The sequence below is a fragment of the Malania oleifera genome, chromosome 7 (assembly GCF_029873635.1).
Source record: "Malania oleifera isolate guangnan ecotype guangnan chromosome 7, ASM2987363v1, whole genome shotgun sequence".
Lineage (NCBI taxonomy): Eukaryota > Viridiplantae > Streptophyta > Magnoliopsida > Santalales > Ximeniaceae > Malania > Malania oleifera.
In genome coordinates, this window is record NC_080423.1 from 72361937 (window position 1) to 72369964 (window position 8028).

The window sequence follows — 8028 nt, forward strand, 5'->3', positions numbered from 1 at the left end:
TCCTCAAGAAAGCCAGCTTGAGGATGTCACTATTCCACTCCTTAAACAAGGCGGAGCCACCTTATACACACTCTGTGAGGAATGGAGTATTCCCAAGAGGGGAGTGAATTGGGTTTTAAAAACTTTGGTGGATAATTTAACCAATTCATACAATATTATCCCAATCAAAATAAATGCATGTATGTAAAACAATCAAAAAAATAAATAAATCATACACGTGTGGAAATGTAGAGTGCAAAAATATAAATAGAGATAAAGGACAGAGAGATCAAACACAACAATTTTAACGAGATTCAGTTATCCCCACCTATGTCCTTACCTTGAGCAAACCACTCAAGGATTTCCACTAAACCGCTCCCTTAACCAAGCGAAGCAAACTGTTTACACACTCCTTTAAATAGGATGGAGCCCTCCTCTCCAAGCAATACCCTATGCTTGGTCCACTCCTTCTAGGCGGAGCTACCTCTCCAAGTGATATCCCCTAACTTGGCCACGGTTCACAACCTGGACTGCAAAGGAAATGATTTAAAAATAATTTTTGTACAATGAAATGCTTCTCAAAAGCTAATTTGTACAATTGAAAAACTATATGCACTCTCAAATGATTTATAAATGAAGCTCAATAGAGTATAGGGATTTCTCTCAAAAATATTTTGCATGTAAAAGGGAGAGAGTGGAAATGATTTTTCTCAAATAAAATTTGACCTTAGAAAAATTAAATGCAAGAAGCTTTCGACAAAGGGCTTGAAGAAGCTTTTGACTATTTTGATTATTTGGCTAAAAATGCCCAATCTTGGGATGTCTTTGATGTGTATGATAGATCTGAAAAGCAAAAATGTATTAGTGGGGCTGGTAAGTATCAATTGAAAGAAGTTGATGATTTGAATGCTAGGCTTGCATTGATGTCCAAAAGGTTAGATTCCATTGAGCTTGAGAAAGTAAATGAAATGCATGTTTTCCCTTCATTTTCTGAAAAATGCATCATATGTGAGGATCCAGAGCATGTGACTGATGCATGCCCAACAATTCCTGCTTTTAAGGAAGTTTTGTTTGATCAATCTAACTCGGTGTATATGGTTTTTGAGATTTCTTCTAAACCTTATTCTGATTCTTACAATGTAGGTTGGAGAAGTCATTCAAATTTCAGCAAGAAAAATGACCAAGTAGGGCCATCTCCACAGGGACAAAGTCAATACATTCCTTATGTAGCAGCTGGCCAAGGCTTAGGACCCTTTTACTTTGCAAATCAGCCTCCCCCAATGCAGAGAAGGGAAATGGAATATCCCATATAGCAGCTAATTGTTAGCTTGTAATAGTTCATGGCAAGCAAAAATGTGACCAACTCTTAAACTTCTTAAGCCATCAACGAGATAGGCACCGATTTGACTAGGCCGAACACATTATTGAGTGCTTTGGAGATAGATGAATCCCAATTTCAAGCCCAGCCAGATACTCAAGTGCAGATTGCAATCGTGGATCCATCATCCTCTATTGAAGCAAATTTCAATGATTGCAATGCTGAAGTGAATCTCAGCAGTGGTAAGGTGACTGGTGCACCAGATGAAGAAGTTGAGTAGAATGGTGAGAGTTTAACCTTCAAGGAATCAGGTACAAATTTTAATGTTGATGCTTCTGAAGAACCAAAGATAACTATTTCGAAAACTTTTCCTCAAAGATCGGTTCTTAAAGAAGTATATTTCCTGGAAACTATACTAAATAAGGATCCTTTCTTGTTAAAACAAAAAAAGATGATTTGAAAATGTGTTATCTGATATTGTGGAGAGCATTGATTTATTCAGAGATCTCTTCTGTGAAGATAACAAAACTGACTCATTGTGGCGACTCAAATTTGGAGACTCGCCAGTTCAATTTATAAATCTGCACCCACCAGAAGAAATTCCTCCCGAGCCTCCTTCAGACACAATGTGATATTTTTCTTTCCTTTGTTCTCATTTTGTTTCATTCTGTCTTACTTTTAGTTTATTGATAAGTACATTTTCCTTTAGTTTCAGTTTTTCTTTCCCTTACTTCTCCACCCAAGTACGCTTCTACTTCCCTCATTATCATCTTTTCCATCTCCTTTATGCTTTCACATTGAGGACAATGTTGCATTTTAGTTGGGGGGAGAGCATTTGCATGTGATATGTTAAGCTGTCATGTGAAAGAGTTTTAATGTGATATTTGCAACTGTTATGGAGCTCGAAGCATGTTAAATTCCTCATTTGTGAACGTTACATGCCAAATATTTTTTCTCTTGAGGATATGGAACATGTAGGATGTAGTGCAAACAAAAGTTTAAATCAAAAGAGATTTTTATCCATTTCACTTAGCTTCATCTTAGGGAAGGAGTTTGAAAGTCTCGCTACACACACTACGCAGGTTAGAAAACTTAGAAGACTACCTTAGACCATTTTTGGTCGATATACACTTTAATTGTTTGGGAATCTAATGAACCATATCCTAATGGCTTAAAAAAAAGGTTTGAAGCAAATGAAAATAAGAAACAAGCTAGGGATTGATTGCAAATATATATATATATATATATATATATATAAAGGGAAGCAATTGTGTATTGGAAAGGGCTACCTATTACAAGGGTCCTAACTAAACAAAAAGCGGGTACCTTTTAAAGTGTAGTAGCGTGAAAGCCACCTTTGTACATTTATGCATTGGAAACGACTACCTACTACCGGGGTCCTAACTAATCAAGAAAGTGGGTGCCTTTTAAAGTGTAATAGTGTGAAAGCCGCCAATACAATGGTTTTGAATTAGAGTAAGACCGTGCGGTTGTCTTAGACTAATTGTTGTGATTAAAGTCGTTAATGTCTATTGGTAGTCAATCTTGGAATTCTGATCATTGCTTGTACACGTGAGCTGCGTTACACTCCATTACCTTGGTTGAGTTACTAGATGGTGTATAAATTTTTCATTTGATACTTAACTTAGGTTAATCTGTGTCCTGTGTTCCTAAAATCAATAAGCACATTTTCATGGCATGTAATTTTCATAAGTATTGTGATCTTAGTTGCCACTCCCTTGGTTTGAATGCATTCACATTATTTGCTAGAGACTAGCAAAACGTTAGTTGGGGGTGTGAATACGCGCTTAAACTGCATAATTAGGTATCTTAATACGGTCATTAGGGCTTATATTTTTATTTAAATGCCTAATTACTCTTGATATTTTAACAAAATGCCTTATTTATGATTTATGAGTTTTATTGAACAAATTATGCATTTTTGGCAATTTTTTTATCGTAGGAAAATTTTTAGGAGCCAAAATCGGCACCATTTTGTAATTTGTGTATAACTTTCCCATTCGAGCTCCAATCGAGACAATTCAAATTTCTAGAGAAATACAAGAGGATTAGCTACAACTTATATGTTTTGAGTTTCAAGAGAAACGGGCTCCAAGAGAGTCAAAATGGGACATGATCACAAAGTGAAAAATGAAAAAAGAAAAAAGAAAAAAAAAAATATCATGCTTGATGTGACCCGACCATGCATGGCTGGGTTGGGTTGAACTCTTCATTCGGGTCGTGTATCCTCCAGCTAGTCTAGGGCAAAGCCTTCCCTCTTCTTTATTTAATCCTCCCATTCTCCCATGCACACAGGTGTGCCCTCGCGCACCCTCAAACAGCCCCTATTGGGTGCAACCTCTCTCCCTCACTCTCCCCTGTTTCTCGGCCACCTATACCTACCACACCAACTCCTTCCAATCTCTGCAACATCCTCTGCTGCAACCATCTCTACAACTCTCCATGATAGCCCCAGCAGCTGAGTTCCTCCACTGCAGCTGCTCCGGCCAGCCACCATAGCAGTAGAGAAACACTAGGCCAGCTGAGTCCCTCTGCCACCATTCCTTGCAGCAACGCAAAAACACCACTGAAGACCAGCAGCCAGAGCACCACGGCCAGCACAGCAACCTTAGCAGCTCCCCTACGACCAGCTGTGCCAACCACCATGCCGCCACATAACCTCAACAGCGGCAACTCGGCCTCTCTCTTCCTCTCTCTGTTTTATTTTTTTTTTTTTATTTCTCTCTCTCTTTCTTTCTCTCTCTCTCTCTCTCTCTCTCTCTCTCTCTCTCTCTCTTATCTTGTTTATTATTTTTAATGGTTGTTTTAATAAATTGTTTGACTAGTTTTAATGTTGGATTGAATGTTTTCCTTTTCTTTATTATTTGAGAGGTTTATTTGATTAATCAATGTCTTGTTTTTATTTTTTTATTTTTTTTTTATTTTGAATGCTTTCAAGGTTGAATTAATTAGTTGTTTTAATTTAGTATGCATTTAGTCTAATGTTTGGAATGATTTTAGGATAGATTAATTAGTTCTTTAGTTTTAGTATACATCTAGAATATTGTTCTTTTAATTTGTTTATTTATTTATTTTATTGTTGCAATAATTTATTGTAGAAGTAAATTGATCAGGAAACTTCGAATTGCAAGCATGAGGGGCTAAGTTCGGTAACTCGGGTTGTGGGTCAATGTCGTTTGCTTTCCATGGGTTGTTAATTCTCCTATGATATTATTGATAAACTTTTATTTGCTTAAAACCAAAAGTTGAAGGCACGATTGATAAATTGTTGGCTCTTCTTTCTTATTTTTTTGTTGATGTTAGGCACATCAAAACCTTGATTTAATCTGGAATTTTCATTAACTAATTTTTACATGAAATTCGGTTGATGCTTAATGAGAGATTTTATTTTCTTCCATTTGGATATGGCAAATTTACTCGAGCTTTAGTAATAATTTTCATCTTATTAATGCCTTGATTGGATTAACAAGAAGAGGAGTAAGGCCTAGGGAATTATTCAACAGTGGAAGCAAACAGACATTGAACCCGTAACCTGAGTGTTTAGTAAATTGTTTCAGTTAATCTGTTTAGTTTGGTTGCATTAGTAGGTTTATATTTTTTTGGAAATTCGATAAAAGTTCAGTCACATTTTAGCATTTTTCTCAAATACCTCCCATTTTGTTTACTATTTTCAGAATCATAAAAGACCAAAAAGATTTTCAAACCACATTTTATAGCAACATGATTTTACTAAACTTTCAAAAACACTTTGATACACAGTGGTCTCTATGGAATACGATCTTGGACTTATCCTTGATACAACTTGACACTTCTGCACTTGGAAGCATAACTCAGAACGAGTCACTTTACTCTTTTATAAAACTTTTTCCGGGGTTTTAAAATAGGTCTCTAAGTCCACGTATTTCCCCTAAAGATCTTCAAATGATATTTCAATAGATATTCAACTTTGAAGTACTTACATTGCTCATCCTAAAACCTTATACTCTAAGCTCAAAATCTTTCATGACATGGTCACTTTGAAATCCCTTGGAGTTTAGCTTGAGCTGGTTTTAGATTTCTTATGCATTGATCAATGTAGTGTTGCTTTGGGCTTCTCTTGGATCACTTGTTGGTGAATATAGCTTGATGGTCCATGATGATCCTTATTGTCAATCCTAAAACATTATTACTCAACCATTCCAAGTTAGATTATCTTTTGTTTGTTATCACCAAAACTGATTGAAAATCCCAGTTAGGTCAATAGATGCTCAACCAAACTTTAGAAGCTTCAGATCATCAGAGGGCACGAAGATGATGCTCGACCATGTGGCGCGACCAGCAACACATCGGGGCGACTTAGTCTTCCATTGTAGGCTCCAAGGTTCAGACTGATATCAGAATGCTACAAGGTTCAACCAAGTGTTCAACCAAGTGACTCTCTAGGGCGACCACATCGAGATACTGAGACAAAACTGAGAGCAGAAATACCGAGAGTCCTGACAAAGTGATCGACCAAGAGACCTCCAGGGGTGACCATGTCGAGTTCTTGAGATTTCTTGAAGATCGAGATCCTGCAAGTCTCGACCATCAGTTTGACTAGCAAGAACCTGAGGCACGATGAAGTCGAGGAAATTGAAGATTCGAATCCCTAACTTCCCTTGAGTCTCGACTAAGGCGCACACAAGAATAATAGAAGGGCGATTTGGTTGATAGCGACAATAATCTGTGCGAAATTTGATGCAAACTTTCCTAACGTGTAAAACAACCCTTGTAAACCCTAGAGCCTATAAGTATTCTCTACGAACACAAGATGTGGGTTCCTCTTTGGCCTCTATTACGTTAGTGACAAACTTAAGATGTCATTGAGAGCCATTGTAGATTAGTTAGCATAGTTTTCCAATTCTTGTTTCAATGTGTGTATGAAGTGTCTGACGATATGTGACAAGTGGCGGCATTCATGTGCTCTCTATGTGATGTGTATTCACATTTTTACATGCTTTCTCCTTTACAACTTTCCATTTACAACATTCTTTACTTGCTTTCGATTTACTGCTATGTGTGTGATGAAAGGTTGCAAATAAGGATAAGCACTACTAAGTTTCTGTCAGGGGGAAATAGTTGGCTACAGATACTCTGGAGGTGTATGTTATCGTTGAGATAAGGTATACTTTGGTTCTTGACCGTGCTCTGGACGGTTGGTGCACCCTTGCTACCCTGTGCCCTTGCACATGCCTCTCCCGCTTTAGCCTGAGATTCTCGGGATAGTACTTTTATCAAAGTCTGAAGGAGCATAGTTAGAGGCATGGCATCCAGAGCTTGATTCAGCCATCAACATTGCTTTGTAGGAGTAAGGTAACTTAGAATTTTACTTGTTTTACAGAAGTTGTTAGTTTACATCTTCATTTAAATGCTTTTCAAAAGTTGGATAGAAAAACCTCTCAAAAATATCATCTTTTACTTCTTTTTCATAACAAGGCTATAATAAACTATATTAGAAGTAGTTCGATAATTGCGCTTTAAGTCCCCGCATATCGATATCTGACTTACCCACTTTCTATTGAACTTGGGATAGTTAGGTTTTATAAATATTATTTTCGGTAGTTAAGGACGCAAGCCTTGGTGAGCCTACCAAATTTGGCTCCTTTACCGGGGACTTGGCTACGGTTATAAGCAAACTTCCACCTTAGAGTATTGTTGCCTTGTTCTTTTGATTTGCTCGCCTTTTATTTTTACTTTCTTTGTTATTTTTATTTTCTTTATTTTTTTACTATTTTTGAAGTTTGAATCTTTGTGCTTAAAAGTGTGTATGTTTGGTCTGCGTTCTTCGGAACCCGAGATAATTCCCATAGATCCTAAGATTGAAAAATCCCGTAGGTCCTTTAGGAAACTTATCTCTAATCTAGAGAAGGCTAAAATGTCTGAACTGAAAGCCATGGCCGGAAACAACCCACCGGTTCCCGCTAAATAAATCCTGGAACCCCAATCTCCCTGCCTACCTATGGTAGGAGAGCAACCCTTTCGGCCTCTTAGGGACTACTTTGTACCTAGTGCATACACATCACCGTCCCGCATCTGGTTCCCACATGTTCAGGTGGCACAATTTGAGATTAAGATTTCAATCATCATGATGCTGCCCAACTTTCGTGGGAACTCCACCGAAAATCCTTATCAGCATCTAGATGAATTCTTGGAGATTTGCTCCACCATCTGAATACCTAATTTTAGTGATGATTCCCTTCATCTTAGGCTCTTTCCATTCTCTCTTAAGGATAAGGCCAAATATTGGTTGACATCTTTAGAGCTAAACTCAGTGACCAGCGGGGCCACCATGTAGCATGAATTTCTGAAAAAGTATTTCCCAATAGAGAAGACTAACCAGCTGCGGAGGGCAATCACAAGTTTCACACAAACGGATTGGGAACTTTTCTTTGAGACCTGGGAGCGCTTTAGGGACTTGCTCTGTAAATGCCCACATCATCAGGTTCCTAAGTGGCAGTCGGTTCAAACGTTTTACGGAGGGTTGGATGAGAGAGAAAGGTCTATGGTAGATGCATTGTGCGGAGGTACTTTTCTCACAAAGGACGAGAATGAGGCCTGAATTCTCTTTGAAAACTTAGCTAAAAATTCTCAGCAGCACACGACTGTCATTCGTAGACTACCCAATCCATCAACTTCTAAACCTAAGGGAGTCTACAGGTTGACGACAAACTAGGACCTAGCCCCTACTCTAC

The 8028-nt window shown here is 37.9% G+C and overlaps 1 non-coding gene across 1 annotated transcript; it reads right to left on the minus strand.

Moving 5' to 3' along the window:
• Positions 1 to 7674: 7674 nt before the first annotated feature.
• On the minus strand, positions 7675 to 7780 carry LOC131161067 (small nucleolar RNA R71). The gene has a single exon (XR_009138228.1). It is a non-coding gene; the product is annotated as a small nucleolar RNA R71 (small nucleolar RNA).
• Positions 7781 to 8028: the final 248 nt, after the last annotated feature.